Source organism: Phocoena sinus, chromosome 6 (genome assembly GCF_008692025.1).
Source record: "Phocoena sinus isolate mPhoSin1 chromosome 6, mPhoSin1.pri, whole genome shotgun sequence".
Taxonomy (NCBI): Eukaryota; Metazoa; Chordata; class Mammalia; order Artiodactyla; family Phocoenidae; genus Phocoena; species Phocoena sinus.
Window position 1 is genome coordinate 12,943,374 of NC_045768.1, and position 22,459 is coordinate 12,965,832.

At 57.1% G+C, this 22,459-nt stretch overlaps 1 protein-coding gene across 15 annotated transcripts in view; it reads right to left on the minus strand.

The window, feature by feature from the left end:
- Positions 1 to 22,459, minus strand: part of DAB2IP (DAB2 interacting protein) — a 195,111-nt gene that overhangs the window by 38,451 nt on the left and 134,201 nt on the right. The window contains exon 1 of one of the 15 annotated variants that reach the window (XM_032636275.1): positions 2,080 to 2,172. The exons of 13 other annotated variants lie outside the window; for them this stretch is intronic. The gene's annotated coding sequence lies outside the window, so the exon portion shown is untranslated. Of the gene's footprint in view, positions 1 to 2,079; positions 2,173 to 7,617; positions 7,757 to 22,459 lie in introns of those variants that run through there. One more of the 15 variants, XM_032636274.1, reaches the window with a different exon arrangement.

A 22,459-nucleotide genomic window follows, 5' to 3' on the forward strand; every position in this document is an offset into this window, starting at 1 on the left:
GTGTCTGGGAGTCCCAGCAGGGCATCAGAGCTCTGCTTCCCAGACCGAAACTCACAGGAGACAGCCAGGAGTGCTCAACAGCAGCAAAAAAGCAGGAGCAGGGCGGGGGTGCTGACAATAAGCCACAGGCTCCCAGGCCGCCAGCAGAGGCAAAAACGCATGTCAAAAGCAGGGCGTGGCTGCCGAGTTCCTCCTGCTCCTAGTGACCCACCCATCCGTGGCTCTCCAGCTCCCGCCTCACCCACGACAGCCCACACACCTGGCACGTGCACCAGGCAGGCCCTGGCTCCGCGGGGTTTTTCTGGGATTTTTTTGCGGTACGCGGGCCTCCCACTGTTGTGGCCTCTCCTGTTGCGGAGCACAGGCTCTGGACGCGCAGGCTCAGTGGCCATGACTCACAAGCCCAGCCGCTCCGCGGCATGTGGGATCTTTCCGGACCGGGGCACGAACCCGTGTCCCCTGTATCGGCAGGCGGACTCTCAACCACTGCGCCACCAGGGAAGCCCTGGCTCCGCATTTAGCGGACTCCATTGCTCATGTGGCCCAGCCGCCCAACTACAGTTAAGGAAACATGCCCTGAAGCCGTGAGGAGCTTCCCAAGGCCAGAGAGTGTGCCCGACTCCAAGAGCCCACCCTCTTCCCGCCCCCCCCACCGACTCCAAGAGCCCACCCTCTTCCCCCCCTCACCCCTCCCCCGCTGACTCTAGGATAAGCTAGCCCTGCCTGTCATTTGCCACTGGTCCACAGGATTACAACCAGCAATGCCTTAAATACAGCCTCCAAGGTGCATCCCAACCCAGCCACACTGGGCTGTGCACGTACACTCAGAACGTGCCCAGCAGCAAGTGCGCCTTATCCATCAAAGCCCAGCTCAAAGACCACCCCTCCGTGCTGCCCACTCCCCTCACACAGAAGAACCGACACCTTCCTCCAGGGTTTCCCCTAAGCACTCCACCCTTGCGAAGTGGAGGCTCAGGGAGGGAGGTCCAGCAGCTTGCCCAAGGTCACAGGTCACAGGCACCAGGGCAGGGCTGGAGGCCTGGCATCTGGGCTCCAACTCCAAATTCTTTTCACTGCCTGTCAACGCCTCAGGCTTTCACCAAACCTACAGGGATTGTGTGATTAAATGCACCAACTTTCAAGTAAAAAAATCGTGGGTCACCAGAACTCCACTGAGCCCTGCCTTTGTCACCTCCCGTGTCACCTGTCTGGAAAATGGTGAGGACACATAGTTGTAGGAGTCTGATCCACCGGCAGCACCCCAGCAGTGGTAGTGAACGTGGGCAGGACTAAGGGACACGGAGACTTGTAAGAAGCCAGGCACAGGGCTGGCACTTCACAGCAGCGGCTCATTTGCCCCTCACGACCCCTCCACAGGACAGTGTGTGACAAGCCAAACCCCTGACTTCTCTGGTGACGGGGTACTTCCCCAGTAGAGACTGCTGCATCACAGGGGCCTGGTTCCGGACAACCGTTTCAAACATTTAAGCTGGAGCAAAACATACCCCAGGCTCAGACACACCGCCGGCCTGCAGGCCAACGGATCAGGGAGCAGACAGAGGCAGGGAGAAGGAGGGAAACAGAAGAGTCCAGCTGGGACCCGGGGCTGGGGCAGGGATGACACGACCCCCAAACCCCAGCGCAGCCCCACCCAGGGCAGCCCCGGGCTCGGCGACTCGGAGCAAAGGCCAAGCTCATTTCCTGGTTCGGTTCTCGGTGCAGACACAGAGACCACCAGGCCTGCTCGTGGAAAGGAGCCACTGGCACTTGGTTTCCTCTCTTTCAAACACTAAAAACAGCAACACGACTCCTCGGTTTCTCGCTTTTTGTCGGGCCATCCTAATTGCTTCCACATTCTGGGCCGGTGGTGGACGTCCACAGAGAGGCAGAGGCACCATCGCTGGGGAATGACTGAGTCCCTCCCGAAACCGGGCATCCTCTCTGACCGGCCGCTCCCACCCGCCTCAGTTCTCCCTGGGCCCAGGAGGCTGGTCAGGGGCCGAGACTGGCAGCCTCCCTCCTGCCTTCTTTCCTGGCCTCCCTCACCCTAACCTCCGCTCAGGCCATCAGGTCACTCACCATCCCTCAGCGCAGCCACCAGGCTCTCCAGGCCCAGGCCAGCCACCCCGCTGCCCGCTGTCCCCCACCGGGCCCAGCCAGTCCGCCCTGCTCTGGTCCTAGACATACCATTCCAGCCCTGTCCACTGGGACTGATCATAGCTAGTCAAACAAAGGCTAAGTTCCAACTCTCCGTAATGTGCTTTTAAAGGGCCAGTGTCCCACTTGGGTTGCTGGGGACTTAAAGACACACCTTCCTTTTTCTGTACAGGAAACAAGACAGCAAAAACCCAAAAATCCCTCAAAAGTCATGATCAGATTAGAGGCCTTGGGAAGATTTTAGACAAAATGCACGATAGTAAAAATCCGAATTTCATTTGAAGAACCCCCAAAACCCCAAAACAAGGAGGCTACATCTCAAGAATAAGAGTGGGAAGGGCAGAGTTTTTAAGCACTCACAATGGGTCGGCACAGCACTCAGCACTTCACAGCAGCGTCTCATTACTCCTCACAACCACACCACAAGACAGGCAGCAGCTGGACTCATCTTACGGAGGAGGAAGACGCGGCGGGCAGAGGCTCCCGACTCGCCCAGGATGGCACAGAGCGGCCCAGCCAGGGCCCAGCCACGTGAGGTCAGCCAAAGCCAGGATTCTTCTCCCACCTGCTCCCTCCAGAGGCCCCTCCTGTTCCATATCGACTAGCATCTTGCCTTCAAACACGCAGGCGAGGAGGAGGAATCATTTGTCACAGGTTCCCAAACACTGGGCTTTCAGTCTAGGCCTCCAAAACCTTGTGAGGTGGGTTCTACTCTTTCCCCCTTCTCACAGATGAGAAGATTGGAAATCAAGAGGCACAGGAAAGGCAAGGAGAGGGAGGAGAAAAGAGGGGGTCCGCAGCCCCTGCAGGGGTGGGGCATCCAACAGCCAGGCCCTCGTCCCTTCCCAAACAGGCTCTACAGTCAGAGAGGGCAGGTAAGGGAGCCGTCCTTCCAACCTCAGGGTTCAGGCAAGCAGACCAAGGTCCAAAGGAAGGGAAGAGGCAGGGCTGCAGGGATGGGGGCTCTCCTGGGGCCCCTAGGCTCCAAGGGTGGGCAGGGGAGAGGAAAGGAGAGACGTGACGGCCTGGGCCTCAGTACCTGGTCTAGCAAGCCCTGCAAGGAAGATGGGTCATTTCCGGGCACCAGGAGTGGTTGGGCAGCCCATAGGTGCTGTACAGCCATCCTATCAGAAAGGCCAAGGCCAGGCGGAGTCCTCAGACCTAACTCTGCAAGGGCCAGGTCATTCAAGGGTTTACCACCCTCAGTACGCTTCTATGGAGCCTGGCAGTCAAGTAAGTCTGAAGCCGTGTAGCCTGGTGGTTAAGAACATGAGCTCTGAAGCCAGACTGTTCAAATCTGGACTGTGCCACTTGCGACCTTTTGTTCTTGGACAAGTCATGTCACCTCTCTGAGACTGTTTCGCCCTCTGCAATAATAACAGTACTCAGCCTCACGGGCTTGCTGTGAGGAGTCAGTGAGTTACAGAACAAAGCCTGGCTTCCAGTGAGCACTTAGTAAAGACCAGCAGGTTTAGCTACGATGAAGGACACTGCCCCAGGATATGCTGGGAGACACAAAGTGGGAAACTAGCTTCCTGGGTAGTGACCCTGGGAAAGTCACATCTTTCTCTGGGCCACAGTTTATTTCTGTAAAGAGGGGGTCCAACTGGGACCCTCAGTGACTACCAGGCAAGACCGCCCTCTAGCATGTCCCATATGCCCACCGTCCTCCAGAAGCATCCAGGTCATAAGGCCATAAAGGCTGAGAAAGGCTGGGCTGTAGCCTGAATTCTTTGCAACATAAAAACAGCCTGACTCTGGTCCACCCCACCCCCCAGGCTAACTGGGGGTCTGCTGGGTAGGGAGAGGGCGCAAAGCCACATGGCCTGTCAGGAGGCAGCTTAAGGCATCACCTCTCCAGGTAGAGCCCAGCCCCACCCAGGCAGCTCTGGACCTCAGTCTCCCCACTCCCTTGTGAGGGGCAGGCCCTCGCCGCCTCAGGTGTCTCCCAGGGGACTTGCTGCAGCTGAGCTGGCTTTCCATATTGCCAAGTTTAGCAGCCGTGCAAGCCCTGTGGCATAAAGAGCCTCCCAGAAGCTGTGGGCTCCCTGGGCCCCAAGAGTCCCCAGAGCTTGATCAAGTTCAAGGTCTGCCTCTTTCCCTCTTCCTGGAGCCTAAAGCAACTGGTGTGTGTGCTGGGGGAGGGGGGAGGGGGGAAGGGGGAGAGACGAGCACTAGAGGAAACAGGGGCTAGGAGGCAGGAGGCATGCCTTGCAGCCCCAGCAGAGCACATGGCCACTACTCCTGAGGGGCAGTGGGGGACCAGGCCCCTTATACCCACCATCACCTCCTCATCTATAGGGTTAATCAGTCAGTCAGGAGTGGCGTGACTGGGAGGTCTGCAGGGCTGAGTGGCAATTCTAGTTGTGTTCCTTAGCAACTGTGGGCCTTTGGGCAAGTTCTTCCACTTTCCTTAACCTCAGTTTCTTCAGGTACAAAATGAGGAAATACACTATCCTCGGAAGATAACAGGTGTAAAAACACTGGTTAACCAGGTGCAGAGAAAGCATTTAACAAAACCACTGGGGAACCCAAAGACTCAAATATCTGGGTGTCACTCATTCAACAGAAGCATTAGAGCTTAGGCTGTCCCCAACCCTACACTGTCTCCCCAATAAGCCAAACACATTCTAACCCGCACCCCGACCCCACTGCACAGCCAAGCACTGCGGGGAGGTCAAGGTCCCAGCTACCCAAATATTCTGAAATAGACCTCAGACTTCTCCGGAGGCCAAACACACCAAGGAACCTTCCAGAGCAAAGCCACCGGTGCAGACCAAGTCCCGCTCTCAGCTCTGGGAAGGGCGGAAGGGCCCTCTGAGGAAAGCCAGGTGCACAGTGCTCTTCCTTAGGCGCCCCGGACTCAGAGAGATGGGGCAGGGAGTGGGGAGCACAGGGCTGGGTGACTGCAAGAGCAGAAAGCGAGCCCTCCAAGGAGAGAGGGAGACAGAGCTCGGAGAGCTACTGAAGACCACAGCGGGGGGGCGGGGGTCGAGAGCGGATCTCTAGGGATTCCGCTCAGAGGCTCCTGATGCAGGCCCAAGGCGGGGGCCCACGGCTGGTGCACGGGGACCAGGACCCGGGACGTGTGAGCCCTCACCTGACCCTCCTCGGCTTCCCGGACGGGCCGCTCGCCCTGCGCTTCTCAGGTCCTGCCGCCTCCTCTTCTACTCACTTCCTTTCTACTCAACACACCTGGCCTGACCCCAGTGCTCCTCCCAAAGGTCTTCGTGTGACCAAAGCCAACCACAGTTCCTGTCCTCTCCGTACTAAACAGGACAGCTAGTTCCCTCCCTGAAACCCAGGCCACCACCCGCTCTGAGGTGCCTCCCCTCCCTCCCAGGCCACTGCCCTGCTTTCCCAGTACCGCACCACCTTTCCACCGGGTGCTGGAGTTTCTCAGGCTCTGACGTGGGTGCACTCTCCTTCAGTAAAACACTCTCCTTTGGTGATCGCATCCACGCCTTAGCTTTAAACACCTCCAGGGCTCAAGACTCCAAAGTTTCTATCCCAGCCCTCCCCTCCTCTGCGCTCCAGACTCACATATCTAAATGCTGACGCCTCACAGAACCTCAAGTCTGAAATGTCCAAAGTGGAGCTTTGTCTCAGCAGCTTAAGCCAGGAGTCTCAGAAGCCAGCCACCCTCCCTTTCCTTGGCCTCCAGAACCCAATCCATCAGCAAATCCTACCGCTACCGCCTCTAAAATCTCTCACACCTGTCCACGCCTCTTCACCGGCCTTACCCCACCTCCCCACCCAGGAGTCAGAGGGACTCTTTAGAAAGGCAAATCAGATTATTTAACTCCTGGGCTAAAAACCCTCCAGTGACTCCCTACAGCAATTTGAATAAATCCGAACTCCTCCCCAGGGAAAGAAGTCCGCGAGAGTACTGGCCTACCCTCTGATCTCATCTGGCAATCCCCATCCCCCAACTGGAAACCACTGCTTTCCCGCCCTCGGGGACTTTGCACTCACTGCTCCCTCAGTCTGGAGCTCTAGTTCCACCCCCTTCCCATAAAGGCTGGCTTCAGGAGGCCGGTGGAGCTCAGTCCTCCCCCGGACCACCCCCGTCCCGGCTACAACAGGTCCTGCCCCACCCCCGTTACTCCCCACGGAAACACTTGGCTGTTTCCTTCACATCATCTTGTCCGTTCAGCCAGCAAATATTTATTAAGTGCAAACAGTGAGCCAGACACTATTTTAGGCACTGGGAATCCAGGTGCTGAACAAAGCAGACAAAAATCCTGACTGATATCACCCCATCTAGAATTACTGATGTGTTTCTCCACTCACTTCTGATTGCCTGTCTCTCCTGCCAGAAGGGAAGCTCTGTTGTCTTTCTGCATCCTAAGGGAGGGTCTGGCAACAACTCAGTAAGTATTTATGAAATAAACATGCAAAAACAAAGAAACAAAGAACAGGTCAGCAAGAGAACCAAACCCAGAAAGACACAAGAAGTCAAGAGCCACGCCTTCGCTGCCTTAAGGCAGACGCCTCTCACTACCCCGGGGTCTCAGGTGAGCAGGAAGGCTTCTGTGACACCCCAACCCTCCTAGGGGACAGACTAGATGCACAGTGGCAGCTGGTTAACCGTGGAGAAGAGGCATGACTGCAGGCATGCGCGGTCAGGGAGGGCTCCTAGAGAGGTGAATCTGAACACGGCCAAGCCCCACCCCGCCCCCCAAACCTAGGGAGAGGGAGGAAAACAAATTTGTGTTTTAGAGCTCTGATGTTCTTTGGTCGAGTAGAAAACAAGGAAAAAACCTGGCTCCAAAAAACCCTTTACTTTTTATTAGTGTCTGGATCAATAAAAGTTTTGGGATTAAAGCTTCCCTCCTGCAATACTAACCGTCAGAGAGACAGCCTAGGATTATTAAATCTGTCTCCAAGAGGCAGCGGCTAGGAGCCCCCGCGGCTTCACCCTGCTCCTCACCCGCGCTGGGAGGCCCAGGCTAAGCGGACAGTAGCCTGAGGGCCCTCGCTGGCTCCTCAGCTTGGGGTCAAAGGCCCCTCCTCACAGCCCACCTTGCCAACCCCACCAGCTCCCTGGGCCTAGATCTTCCCCACAGCTTTGCCTGCTTGCTTCCACCTCCTTGGTTCTCCGCTCACTGGGCTTCTCTCCACCCGGATCCCGAAGACTTGAAGCTCCCGGGAGGACTGGGCCTGGTTCCCAGGAGGGAGGAGCCAGTTAAGCAACCCGGCCCCCACCTTCCCCCTTCCTTCCAAGCCGGTGGGGGTCTCCCATTCTTCCCCCGAGGCCAGCGTGAAAACCAGGCTGCTCGCGAGGGGCTGTGGGGGCCTCAACAAGGCCCTGGCCGGAGAGTGGGTGGGCTCCCAGGGCTGGGCCCCCTTGGAGAAACAGCTCCACACCCTCAGCCTCCACCCACAGCCATCGAGGTGCCCACCCACAGGGCAAGAAGTTTCCTGCACCCCCTTCCCCAGGCAGAGCCACCCACAGACCTTGGCGGTGGGATAGGCCTCTGGGCTGACCCTGGTCTGGGCACCAGGGGCCTGGGAGCCAGATCTGGCTTTCGAGGACGGCCGGGTCTCCACAGAGCAGCTCCTCCGGCCCGGCCCAGGATCTTGGCGAGGTTATCACCGAGGAGTCCGAGGCCACAGAGGCCCATTCCTGAGAATGGCGGGCACCCAGGTGCCTCTCCTGGCCAGATCGGGGGACCTCTCAGTCCAGGCCAGCATCTAAGAGGTGTGACCAGGCAGGTTTCCCCTTCCCGCAAAGCACGTGCTGACTCTGTCTTCCAAGTTGAAATTTCAGAAACGACTTAAAAAAACACATCGGTGACAACTCTAGAGGTTTCCGGGTCCTCCACGGAACAAGCGGAAAATTACAGTCTTCCATACAGGTAATCACATGGCACAAACTCCAGGTCCAAGAAGTCTAGAAAGACGCACTTCCAACCACGAGCATGCCGCCCTCCAAAGGCACCTGGGCGGGGTGCGTGCCCTGGGACCGAGCTCCCGGTCCGGGAAGCTGGAACAAGGCTCGCAGAGGAATCTCAGGCCCCTCCCCAAAGCGCTGACTCCGCCCAGGGTCCTAAGCCGCCCGAGTCCCGCCTCCGGGCCTTTGCACTTGCCGTTCCCTCTGCTTGGCCCTGGCTCTAGGCCAGGCTGGTTTCTCCTCTCTCATTCTGCTCTCAGATCAATTGTCACGCGCGTCCTAGTAGAGGTCGTTCTAACCAAAGGAGTAACTTCCACCGCCACCCCAAGTTATCACTCAACTTCACTTTCCTCATGGTACTGATCTGAAAGCTTGGGCCCCCTCCTCCTCCCACCTGGAGAACGTCCGGGCCTGTTCACCTGGTAGGCCCGGCACACCTCGGGCCAGTGCCTGGCACAAAGTAGGCACTAACAGATGTCCTGATCGAATACTAGTGTCCTTACGGCTGGCCTGAGACAGGCCGGCCAAAGCTAAGTGGGAGCTGGGGTGGCCGAAAGACTCGGGGACGCGCCAAAAGCACCTCTCCCGCATCCGGCTCCTGGAGCGTTCCAGGCTCCGCCCCCGCGGCGCCACGCCCCTCGCGCTCCAGGCCGGAAGCGGCCGACTCCGCCCCCCCAAAGCCCCGGCCCCACCCCCACCCCAAGCCGCTGGCCCTGCCTTCCCAGGCCCGGCGGCAGGGGACATTCCGCGGCCAGCTGCCCCCAGATGCAACCGCTTTCCGCCCCAACCCGCCGCTGTGCTCCGGACGCGGGCGGGGACGAGGCCCGGCCCACTCCCCACTGCCCGCGGAGGACCCGCCGGAGTTCGTCGGGCTCAGAGCAGCAGTCCCAAGGCTCCCACCGCCCCCACCCCCCCGAGGGCCAGTACCCTCCCTCTCCCGCACTTCCATTCGGACATTTAAAAAATGCGAACAGAAACGGAGGTGTAGACAAAGCCGGGGATTTGCCTACTACGGTCACCCACTCAAACGGGGCTCCCGACTCTCTACACCGACTCCTTGGAGCTAGACCTTTTGGGAATGGGTTCAAGCTCCCTCTCAGGGCGGTTGTTCTCTTGTATCGGGGCTGGGCCAGCAGGACAGAGGGGGAGGGTTAAGTGCCGGAGGGAAGAGACAAGGGGGGGTGAGCTGCGCAGGTTTGTGTGTGCTACAGGACGACAGGGGCAGTCAGACCCAGGAGCCCAAATGCTGCCCCACCCGCTGGCCTGGGGGGTTCATCCTTGGGTCACCCTGACAGGGCCCTTACTGAACTGAAAATCCCTCCGGGAAAGGCACACCCAGCCAACCTGACATTTTCGCCTGGGGTTACCCGCTTTGCCATCCTTCTTGAAAAGCCACAGCAATGTTTTCCAAGTATTGAGCCTCTACCACACACAGGGAATCACACACCTCCCTTAACAGCCACCACCTGGAGGGGCTCATCAAAGTAGAGTGGCTGCTGCATAACTTTGGTGCAACTGGATTATGGAATCCAATCCCTCCATGTAAATATGGATAAACAGACCGGCGGGAGAAGAGCGCCCCTGCCTGGGGTCCTGCCTACTCCATAGCCTCTACACCAGAGGCTCACAAGCCCCAGTTCAGCCCGTGGTAATTTCAGCCTGCTCCAGACCCTCCGCAACAACTGAGCTCCTATTAAGTGCCAGACTGTCAGGCACCTACTGTGTGCAGATAGGCAGCACTCTGGCTGGGGCACCTGCAGGGCTGAGGAAGAGGTCTGACTGTAACCCCACAGCAGCCCCCAACCTGGGAAGTAACTCACTCCGTCCCCTGCTGTGTCCTTGCTTGGGCTCAGCTCTGTTCTGAGCACAGGTGATCCTGACCACAGGTAATCCAACAAAACCCGCCCCCCCCCATCTCCATCTGCTCACACCCCCAAAGCCCAGAGAACTCTTAGCCAGAGGTGCACTTATGGTGGTGGTTCCCTTCCTTCTGAGGTGAGGTTTCCCCTCGCAGCTTCATCTGGGTCTATCCAATATCTTAAAAAAATTTCAAAACAGGGGAGAGGTGAGGCCATAGTCACCAAGGGAGGCCCTAGGGCAGAAGCCCCTCTGGCTCCCAGAGCATCCAAGGCACCTGAGATGGAGGGGACAGAGCCCATTTCCGAGCACTCCTCCAGGGCGCAGGCCCCAAGCAGGCCTCCCACTTGAACTCAATAAACAGGTAAGGCGGATACTGTAACCACTTTACAAATGAAGAAATCAAGTCTAGATGAAGCTCAATCACTTGCACAAGTTGGCCCAGCCACATCTGAAAGTACAATAGATGTGCCTCGTCCCAGACAGCCGTTTGTACCTATTTACTGGTCCCCTCTTATCTTCCTCTCTAATTCTAATACCCCCTCCTCCAGGGAGCCTTCCCAGATTTCCCCCAGGCAGGAAGCCACCACCCCCATTGGTTGAGCCACACAGTTCTAATGTCTTTCTATAACAAAATAGGCCCCTGTGACAGGACCTTTCCCTCTGCATGACAGCTGTCACAGGAGGGGGGTCACAAGCTAAAAAGAAACGAGCCTGTTATCTGGGGTTCAGAAGATGTACTAACCAGTTATTTGACCTTGAATAAGGTGCTTCCTCCTTACCCTTCTAGCCTCAGCTCAGGGGACGGCATAACCTCTTGCAAGCTGCTTTCAGAGCCATCTTGAATAATATGTGAAAGGGAGTGAGAACACAGTGAGCGTCCTTGGAATTTCAGAAACTGACCCCGTGACTCCTGGTTCCAGTGCCCCCAGTGACCAGGTCTCCCGAATCATTAGGCCCCACCCACCCACTGCACACTCGTCACCTTCACACACACCCCCACCAGCCAGCCACAGGCCCTCTTCAGCTCTTCCCCAGGCATCCCTGCCCCCCTCGTGGCTACGCCTCTGCGCCCACTGACCTCCCCTCCTGCCCCCATCTCCAATTCTCATTCACCTTTCAAGGCCCAGCTTAACTGCCCCACCTCAGGGAAGCCTTTCCCAGTGTCCCCAGGCCCAGGAGGTATGTGATCTCTCCCTCTCTTCCTGAATTCCCAGTCCTCCCTCCCTTTCTCCTGGGTCCTGCTGCCTGTCCTGTCAGGCCCTCCTTGGGGTCTATTCATCTCTGGCTCTTCAAGTCCTAGGACTCAGTAAATGTGTGATGGACCTCTTCTCCCAAAAGCTCAGAGCCCAGACGTCTCATGACCTTTCAGATCTGAAGGTGTCTCACCAACTGGGCCAGGCCCTGTGGGAGACTCTGGAACCTACCTTCCTCAAGGAGCTTCCCATTTCCTGGGGTACAAGACAGCCCCAAGACTGTCAAGGAGCACTTCCAGGCAATGCTTGTATATCCCCTTGGGGAGAGAGATGCATCCTGGGAGGGAGGACCTTTCTTGTGACCACAGCACTCTCCTTTCCAGAGGCTGTGTAGAGGACAGAGGCCCTTTGTGGCCTTCCCAGAACTGCCTCAGCCAGAGAAGGGCGCTGCTGTAACCCACTGCCTCCATCCAGGTGAGTCTGCAGGCCAGAAGCGGGCACAAGACCGGAGAGGGATGCCCCGCAGAGGACAGTCAGCCCCAGGCCCTGGCTGTTCGTGGACAAGGGCTTTTGAAGAGACCACTGCTGTACTCAGCTGAAACTGAGAAACAAACTTGGTATTAGACGGAGGGCCAACTCTGGGTAGCGGTTTCAATGTGCCCCAGCTGTTAGTTTATGTGAACACATCTATGCTTGTGTGGTTTTATCATCACCAACAAGCAACAAATGTGTCCTGGCACCTGCTATGTGCCAGGCCCAGTGCCAGGTATTTTACATACATTACCTTCTTAATCTTCCAAAGAGCCATAAGCTTTGGGTATCCACAGGCATATTTTACTAAAATGAAGCTGAAGCACAGAGAGGTTGGAAAAGTTGCTCAAGGTCACACAGCTAGTTTCTGGTAGGAGCTGCAATTCCAGGCCCCTCAGGAATCTGGCCGCAGCCTGTCTTACTGGCTTGAGCTGCCAGCGCTCACCATTCCAGAGCCTCTGTTCTCAGTCCCCACCCCTCAAGTTCCCCACTCCCTTTGTTTTGTGCCATGGGTGGGGGGCGGTTTGGGAGGGTGTTAATGTACATTGTCAGCCTGCAGCCTCCCAACTCCCTCCCCCTCTCCACCTGCTCAGACACACACACCCCCCCCTCCCCCCCATAGGCCGGCTGGGCTCCGGCCCTCTGGCTGCCTCCCCGCACCAGCCTGGCTGCATCTACCCCATCTGCCAGGCCCCCAAACCACTGTCTTGTGGTAATGACTTCAGCTGGCAGAGAATCCTAGAAGCTTTCCCCCCCACGGCGACGTTGACACACGTTCACTCAAAAACCGTAATGTTTCCATCAAAGCATTTAGGGGGAGTAAATTCCTACCCATGTGACGCCTCCTGGGAAAAACACAGAGTAAATTTACTCAACAGGCAATGAGACGTGGTCAGCACTTCTCTTTCTTGGTTGTCACGGTGCCAAGTCCTGGGCAACAACCCGCGTGGTGTTCCAGGACCTGAGCGCTATCAAGGGGTGAGGTGAGGGGCGGGGACGGTTCCGGTTCTCGAGCCTGTGACTGCTGCCCTGGCTGCACAGGACGCTGGGTCAGTTTGTGATCAAGACCCCCTCATCCCTAAGCCCCTCCCCAGAGACTCCAGGGCTACTCCCTGAGCTCCCACCAGAGCCCGGCTTCTGTGTCTCTGGCTGGGTCACCTACTGCCCAGGCCCCAAACCCTGTCGCCGCAGCCACCACCCCACCAGGTCTACACCAGGCCAAGGTCACACACGCCCCCTAACGTCACAACTCTGAAAGGTCAGGGAATACAAACCTCCCTGAACCATCCCCTTAACCCTGCCCCAACCCCTGGAACTGGCGATGGGGATGCAGGGGGGAGGCCCTGCCCCACCTCCAGTCTCTAACACTGCCAAAAGGGGAGGTACAACGCCAGGCACTGGGACCTTGGGTTCCTAACTCATCCCAGCTCCACCACTGGGAACTGGAATAAATAACCGTGAGGCCGGAGCAGCAGAGAAGATGGAGGAAGTGAGGCGAGGCCCACAGGCCACCGCCCTGTCCGCACTTCTCCATGTAAGCAGACAGCAATTCTGCAACAAGACGGCGCTTACAACCCTTCCCACGATCCCCCAGAGCCCCGCTCTTAGAGGTTCCCTGCTTCTAGGGAGTGGAGCGCAAGCGTCTGATTTGATTTTCTCCACGTTTTCTGCGAATCTATTGCAGCACTGCCGTGTCTGACACTACTGGCCTCCGCTCCGTGACGTGCGTCGGAGGGAGGCATCACTATTCCCATTTTACAGATGGGAAAACAGGCCACCGAGGTTAAACATCCAGTCCAAGGCCACACATCTAGGCAGGGAGTGACACCAGGACACAGGCAGGTCAACAAGACACGTGGTCTCTGCCCTCAAGAAGTTGGCAGTCCAGTGGGGGAGGGGTGCGTACAGCCATTAGCACCAAACAAAAACACACTTAACAGGCCGTGGGCCCCGAGGAAGCTGCGAGAGTAGCCAGAGCAGGGCCTGGCCCAACAGAGGACCTAAAATGACGGCTGGAACAGTTCCGGTTTGGGGGTAAGGAATTGGGAAAGGCTTCACAGAGAGGAGGGCATCCCAGTAGGGTCTCCTCCTGAGTTCTGGGACCCCCACCAAGCTCTGTCCCTGGCACACCGTGCAAGGGAAGGAGTGTGGACAGACGGGCTAACTGGGGGCAGGACCCTGGCACACTGTGTCACGTTTACATCGTGACTGCCTGGCCCCAGGAGGTCTGTCAAGTTCTTTGCCTCATTTACAAGACAGGGAGACAGAAGTGCAGAGCAGTCAAGTACTCTGCTCCCAGTAACACGACTAGTAAGGTCCCTGTCGGCTAGTAAGGTCCCTGTCGTGTCTGGCTCAAGGCCTGTCTTTCCAGCAAGCACTTCATTTCTCTGGGTGTCTGTTTGCTCATCTGTAAGGCACTCCACTGTCAGAACCACCTCCACTGCAGACTGCAGTTGGGCAGCCTAGGTTTGGAAGGTGGTAGCCATGTGATTCTAGACCCCGCTCCTGCAGCCTGTCGGGTGAACGAGCAGAGGGGGCTCCCCTCCTTCAGAGTCAAGTCTTCCAAGGAACGGCCACCAACAACGGAGTTCTAACTGGTGAGCCTGGTGGCACGGAGCCCAGCAACACAGCCAGTGGGTGCTGCTGTCGCGGGGGAAAGAGCTGAGCACAGCAAATATAGCCGTTGACCCAATTCAGTTCCACTCTGTCTTCGAGAAAATAATTGAGTTTAAATGAATAGGCTTCCCATGTCCCCTCTGGTCTCGGGGAGGGTAGAAAAGGAGAGGGGGAGACAGGAACACTTCCCTGGGCTCACGGTTGGTTATTTTCGAGTCATTAGGCCTGTGAAAGGTTTCCTTCTTGCCTTGGCGGACAGTGGAGTTGGACGTGGCTGGGAGGCAGCTAGGTAGAGTGAAAACCACACAAGGTGGACGGTGAGGATGGAGGTTTAAGGCCTAGCTGACAACAGCCTTGTGGAGGGGCCTACTCGGATCCCAGGCTCGTCATCTCTAGAATGCGAACCCTATCCCCCCACACACCCCTCCCAGGATCACTGGGAAGAGCTAGTGCAGGCTAAGCAAACTCGAAGGCCTTCTGGGGAGTAAAAGGAGTCTGAGATGAACGGCAGAGGCTGCTTCTCTGCCCTGCAGGAATACAGTCACAACGCTGCCACATCTGTTTGTTCAGGAAAAGCCAGAAATCCAGATTTTTCTGGTGAATGTTGAAGGTGAATGCTTTGGGAGTGCTTAATATGAGGAACTGATTTTTTTTTAAAAGCACCAAAAAACACCTTTCACCCTCCCAGACCACATGAAACCTGCCTGTGGGCTACACATGGCCACGAGCCACCCATGTGCAACCTCTGACTTAGTGACAACACGTGTAAAGCCAGTTAGGACATGCTGGTGTCCTCCCATCTGTTTACTGTCTCATAATTTTCTTTGGCAGTGAGGCCAAGCCCAGCCCTGCTTGAGTGGGAGAGGCAAGGGACACCATCCTCTCAAGACCTCAGGGGAGGCTGAGGGGCCGCTTCCCCGCGCCCCCCGCCCCCCCACACACACACTGTGGGCAGGTAGGTGGGGACGCGGGGCTGGCTTTACCCTAGAAGTTAGAGATCCTGGGTTCGCCTCCTGAACAGCCCTCAATAACCTGTTAGGGTCTCAGCTTCCTCTTCAGCAGAAACGGGGGGGTTTCTGAGAGGACCAAATGAGAAAGAGAGTGAGCCTGTGTGTCAAGTCTCCCCAGAGAAGAAGTGCCGCAGGGTGGAAGAAGCGCGAGAGTTAGCGAGACCTCGGGTCTTTTCCCCACTGCCAGCTCGTGGCTGTGTGCGCCCAGGGAAGTTACCTAACCTCTCTGTACCTCAGTTTCATCCTCTATACACAGGAGATAAGCATCTCTGGGACACAGAGCTGTTGTGAAGATTAAATGAGATGATGACTGTCAAGTGCCTGGCAGGATGCCCCGCGCGTAGCAAGGGGGCAAAAAATAATAGGCATTATTATTATCGTTCTTGTTATCTTTAGTGAAAAGCATGCCAGAGAATTCTGACTGGGTGATTACAATAATGTAGCACAGCTTGGCAAACTTGTTGTTAACAGATGAGGCCACCTATAATTAGCACGATCATTACATATGCAAATGGCGTGGCTGAGATGCTGGAGCAGGGTGTCCTTTGAAGTGTGCTAAATAATCCCCTCCCCTGGCCGCCTGCCCTCCCCAAATCTTGTTTACACTATTAATTTCATTAGCAAACATTTTTTTAATAAAGCAAGACAGAATGCCAAACTAGTAGATATACAAATCAAGGAGGTTTAAGACCATTTGACCGGTGCTGCCCACTGTGGGGGGGTGGGGGGGCTCTCTGTGGAGGCCCGCGCCCCACCTGGAATTGTTTCCCGGGGCCCATCCTCAGGCTCCTCGGTCAGCTGCAGGTCTGGGGCTACAGTTACTGTCTCCCCAGCCTCTTTTCCCAGTAGGGCAGGCTGAAGACCTCCACTAACTGGCTCCCCTCCGATATGCGGAGCTGGGGAGAGGGGGCTTGGGGGTGTGTTTGGCATGGAGCAGGCACTGTATTGGGGGAGAAGAGATTCATGGCAGCTTTAATATGACTGCTGGGTTCCCTAAGAGCCGGGACATAGCATAGCAGGCATATCATCATACCCATTTTACATCTGAGAAAACCCAGTCCCAAAGAGATTTACGATGGAATTTGCCCGATGTTACATAACTATTAAGTTGCAGAACTGGATTCAAACTTGGGTCAGGCCAGTCTACCACCTCTGGAGTCTGTTCTTCTGGCTCTGCCTTGAAACTGTACTTCGAATCTCCCTGGAGAGGACACAGTAAGTTAATTACCCGAGAGTGACTGCAGAGCCTTCTTACTGAGAGGGACCATCAGAGACTGACCCAGGTTCTGAATTGAAAAAACTGAGGCTCAGCGGTCCTGTATGTCCCCTACATACGAACCTTCGAGGTGCAAACTTTCAAAGATTTGAACATGCATTTGCATGTCCAATCACATAAGTTAGTGCACGTGTCTGGCGTACACTGTCACGTGCGTGCATCCTCTGCAAGTGGCTGTGCTTCTGTGTTCACTACTGTATAGAGTACTACGGTATCTTTATTTCAAGCCCAGGATGTCCGGAAGCAAGTGTAGAAGCAGCAGTGATGTAGCTGGTACTACTGTACTTCTCGAGCTCCTGTACGGTTAAGACTAAATATGTTTTAATTTTTTGTGTTTGCTTTTTATGTATTATTTGTGTGAAAAGTATTATAAACCTATTACAGTACAGTACTATATAGCCGATTGTGTTAGTTGAGTACCTAGGCGAACTCTGTTGGACTTACGAACAAACTGGACTTGCAAACACGCTCTCGGAACGGCACTCTTTCGTATGTAGGGGACTTACTGTAATTTGCCCACAGTCCCACAGGCAGAAAGGAGAAGCGCCTAGAACCCAGAGCCTCTGGCCCCAGGAAGGCTGCTTTTACATTGAGATCTTTACACACAAGACAATTCAACAATCGTCCTCCCTCTTAATTGCTGCGTCAGTATCTTAACCATGCCTGTATCCCCTGGGTCCAACCCAGACCCAAGAAGACAAAAGATGCTCCGGAAATGTTTGCTAAGCTGAACTGTTTTCTTACCACAAAAGACAATGCCGAACAGCTGGGACAGTGAAGGCGTATGAAGGAAGATGGGTGGTGCTTAGGGCAAGGGAGAGAGCGGACCATCCTCAGCTTGGGAAGGGCCCCTTTCAAAGCATTTCCCTGCTGGATGTCCGCTCAAGAGGCAGGCAGTTACCTGACCCTCAATATTGAAAGAAATGAAAATATAAGTCTTAACAGATGTGTTAGCCCCTCACATGCCCCTGCCGGCTCAGGCCACCATAATGCCTTTTCTCATTCCTTCCTTCCTTGGCCCCTGAAATTGAGGCTGGGAGAGATGAGTAACTTGCCTGAGGTCTGGGAGCGGTGAAGACTAGGACCCACACTTCTCTGCTCCTTCAACCAGGCTCTCCCCACCTCCACCTGCTGACTCTCCCATCACCCCTCCCAACTCCCCACCTGTGGCTCTTAGGAACCTAAGGGAGCCTTGATAATGACGGTGAACATAATCGCCCTCCCCCAGCCCCTACCCCACGGCCACCTCTGCCACGGCTAAGCAGACTGGGCACCTCCTACGTGTAGACACTCTGCCAAGCCCTTCCCCTTAAAAACCAATAACCCTCACACATACCCTGGGAAGCAGGTACAACGAGTGTCCCATTAACAGACATGGAGAGTGAAGTTCGGACAAGTAACGGGCTCAAGGCTCTGGAGCTGGATTCAGGCAGGCAGTCTCACTCAGGGGCCTGTTCCATATGGTGGGGCCCGGGGAACCCCCAGATGGGGAGCTGGCGGGGGGCCCCCCACCTCCATGTCCTGGCTGGGAGTGTGACACAGTGTATTCCCACTCACAGCACTACATCCTGCCAGGGGTCATTCAACCCCTCGCCCTGCCTCCAGACAAGCTTGTAAATGAGCCTGCAGTGGGGATGGGCTTCCGGGACTGAGGTTCAGCTGCCCAAGCCCAGACAACATTCTTCAGAGACCCCCCCTAAGGCCCCGCCCTCACTGCCTCCTGGCGGGGTAGGGGCTGGGGCTCCTGGCAGTATGGGGGAGGGGGCAAGGAGCCCCTCCCCCTTGAAGAGAAAGGCAAAAGGGGGCCAGGCCCTCAACCGCCAGCTTGTTCCTCCTCCTTCCAGGCCCGCTCCCACAGGCAGGGAGCTGCCTCGCAATCAGGCCCCGGCTCCTCTTCAAATCCTTCCTGCTCCCAGGCACCTCCAGGATCGAGTCCTGCCTTCCCGCCATCTTCCACTCTATCCCCTGCCAACCCCCAGGCCGACGCACACCCCACGTGGCCAGCGACACATGCCGCCAGGCCCACCAGCAAGCCCTTCCCTCCTCTCCCCAAGGAAGCCCGCCACCAGCCTTCACTTCCGCCCTGTGGCCCAACCACCAGCTCTGAGGAGCGTCCCTGAGCTCCAGGGGGGCTCTCACTCCCTTCCCTGTCCACCCACAGCCCCTCTGAAGTAGGGTCTGTTCACCTCCTCCTCCAGCAGGCGTCCCTGAGGGCAGAGACCGGGTGTGACCGCCCTGCCCACAGCGCAGTGTGTGCCCAGGCTCCTAGAATTTGCTGCACTGGGTGCGCCGGGGTCCGTGAGCCCAGGTCTAAGGGTGACCACTGAAAGGGGAGTCTCTTGGAGGCAGACCTGACCACAAGCCCCCCCGATCAGGTCAGGCCAGGGCCCACCAGCCGGCTCTCCCAACCCCATTCATTAGGGGAATATGGACGGTGCCAGGCCCAATCTTTCCACGGACGCTGCACAATGGCTGTGTTGAGAATCACAGGAGATGAAGTCATTGCTGCCAGAAACAGGCTGATTAAGAAGACATGACGACAACGCAAACAGCAAGGCTGGACACACACACACACACACACACACACACACACACACACAGTCTCTCTCTCTCTCTCTCACCGTTTGTTTCTCCACCCTGGGAAGCCGGGCCAGGCCTGAGCTCCTCTTGGAAGCAGAGATCATGCCAGGAACCAGAGCCAGCGCAGGGAGCCTGGACTTGGGCCACACACTGGTCCTGGGAGCTGTGGTGCCCCACGGCGCTCTCCTCAGGGACTCCCTGGCTGGGGCGCCCTGTCCTGACCTGCACTGAAGTCCCCGACCTGCCCCCGGGCCCTCTCAGACCCTCCAGTTCCTTTTCTCACTCCCTCCTCGGCTCCACCCCTCATCTCTTCCCAGGGTCTTCCCATACGCCCCCTTTTTGGCCCCTCACAATTCTGTCCTCTCCTGCGGGCACGCCTGACTAGATTCTGAGAAGGTGGGAGCTTCTACTGGCTAAGACAGGGCTCTGGGCTACAGACACTGGGCAACAGTCCCAAACCTAGGAGCCAGGGCTGGGGGCTTGAGGCTTCCGGGCCAGGAGTTTCAACAAGCCCAAGTCTCTTGCTGCAGCTGTGTGACCGTGAGCTAGTCAGTCCACCTCTCTGAGCTTATCTTCCTCATCTATAAGAGGCAAAGAGCAAAGCACCTAGGTCACAGAGTAAGATTAAATGAAACATGTTGATTTGTTCATTCACCAACCTTGTGTCAGGCCCTGTTCTAAGGGCTGGAGACACACTGGGGAACAGGACAGCAATGCCCTGCTCCCCTGGGGCCTACAGCCTAGCGTGGGAGAATCACACAAATGTGTACGATCGTATCAGGGTACTAAGAGGGAACTCACAGGAGGGGAGGGTCCAGGCTAGAGGGGAGGAGGAGGCTGGGTTTGACAGCGTGGCTGGATGAAGTGGAGGCAGGTCACAGACATCTGGGCAAAGAGTGACCTAGGGAGAGGGAACAACAGCAAAGATCCGGGACTGGGGGCCTGCAGGGGTGCAGGGCGGGGACGAGGCGGAAGGTAAGATCAGCAAGGCAGGCAGGAGCTGCCCACGCGGGGCCAGGGGAAGGGCGAGGCGCGCCCGGGGGGTGTACTGTTTAAAGACTGCACTGGAGGACGGCAGACCGAAGGGGAGCGAGGTCAGAGGTGGAGACCAGCCTAGGGGTCGGCCTCAGGTCCTGGTGGGAGGTGACAGAGGCCTGGACTTGGTGGCGTATGTGAGGCGCTCAGCACGTGCCTGTCACAAAGTGACTCCTCAAGTGTTCGTTCCTCTTGTCCCTGGCCTCGTCACCATCAACACCCTCGTCACCCCTCACACCGGCCAGGGCTCCGCTGGTCCCAAAGCTGAAGGGCTGTCAGGCAGACCCCGGCAGAGCCCCGTGGGGCGGACAGGGCTCCTCACCCCGTTTTACGGGTGACCAAGCTCCTTGCTTGAGGTCTCCAGAGCAGTGACAGGCGGGGCCAGCACTCTTGCCCTCCCCCGCCCGACCCAGGGCCCGTCCTCACAGGCTGCGTCCCAATCCACACAGGCCTCCCCTGGGGAAAACACTAGACTCCGCACGACAACAGCGCCCATGTTTGCATGTCACAGGTTTCCGAGTTCTTTCCTGTCTACGTTCTCACTTGCTGAGAGGGAGGTACTTCAGGCCCCTCCACGTGAGGTTCTAGGGCTGAGAAAGCACCCTGGAATCTTAGGAGCTTTCTGAGCCCAGGCAAACACTCCCTGAGGGCCGGGCTCCAGGGCCTCTGCACGGTGGCCTGCCCAGCCCAAGAGAGCCCCAGGAAGAGACATGCACGCACCTCTCCACCCCAGGCTGGCACCACAGCTGACTCCTGTCCCTGTCCCCAGGGCCGGGCACAGGTGAGCAAAAACAGAAAACTCAATCCCGAAGGTCCCCTGGGGAGTCCTGTCTGCAAGAGAAGTCTGGAGTCAGCCAGCCAGCAGGCCTCCTTCCCTCTCTCACCCACCACCTCTGAGTTTGAGAGAAGCTGCTAGGAAACGACCATCCCTCTCCTCTCCCCTCCCCACCGTGGAGCCACCAGGAGAGCCACGCTGCCCCCAGAGCTGTGGGGACAGGGATGGGACGAAGGGAGTGAGCTGGGAGGGAGGGGGTCTGCGGGAACCCGGGGAGCAGCCAGTCTTCCTCCGCTCCCCTCTCTACCGGCCAAGGAGGTAAGACTGATACGCTCTACAGCACGCTCTCAAGCACAGAGACATGGATAACGTTTTATAAGCCACAGAAAATGGTCAGCAGTGGTTTGGGAGAGGGGTCTGGGGTGGCAGGGGTGTGGAAGGAGAGAGGGCACTTTTGCTTCACACTCCTCCATGATGGCTGGAATTTGGTACTCTGCGCCTGTGTTTTTAACCACCTTTATGTTAAAAAGAAGACTTTAAAGTGAAGTGAACGAGAAGACATTTGGTGAGGAATCTGGCACGCGCTGGCACCTGTTCCTCTGGAAGGCAAGTGCCTGCCTCACATTTCTTTTCTTCGGCGCGGGCCTCGCCCAAGCCAGCTGCCGCCAGCCGCCCTGCACGCCCAGAGAGGACAGAGCCAGGGTGGGAACTGGCCACCAACCCCCCTCCTTCAGACACACACGTGTGGGGATCGCAGGGTCACCGCCCCTCGTCCCTGACCGCCCCACCCCCTCTGCTGCCTTGCTCGCCTTAGCACAGGCCCCGGGGGTGGACCCTGCCACTGTCCATGTCCGGCTACTCCCTCAGCCCCTGGCCACGTTGGGCTTCCATCATGCGTGTGTCTCTGGCCCTGCACACAGCAGGTGCTCGATGAGAGCTTGCTGGACGAATCGCGGGTGAGCAGTTGGAAAGAAACTCAAAAATGGATATGGGGGGAGTGGCCGACAGGGGGGAGAAACAGAAAAGTTACGCCTGAACAGGAAGACACCCAGACAGGCTTTGGCCAGAGCAGTTCAAACTCTCAGAAGAATGCAGGACCCCTGCAGGGGGAGGGGGGGCTGAGCCCCCTTTGGGACGTTTAGACCTTCCTGTAGACCTTCCTGTGCTCGAAGGAGCTGCAGAGCCAGCAGGAGAACAAATGCAAAGGACTGGGGGAGGTCACAGCCTCATGGACACACAGGCAGATGGGCAGCCCCCCAAAGCTGTGTAGTTACACCTTTGCTAAAGGTCAGGATACCCTGTGTCCCAGGGCTTTCTCTAAAATACTTATGACCTTTCTTCCCTGAGCTCTTCCCTGACCAAAGCCTCTCATTCACTGTGACAGTGCCGGGCAGAAGCACCAGGCCAGAGGCAGGCGACACAGCCGAGCAGGCTCACGGTAGCCTGGGTCAGGCCTGCCGTGTATCTGCTCGTCCAGGGCAGCCCTCAGCCAGGCATGCCGGGCTTCCACAACCGCGCGTGGCCCCATCC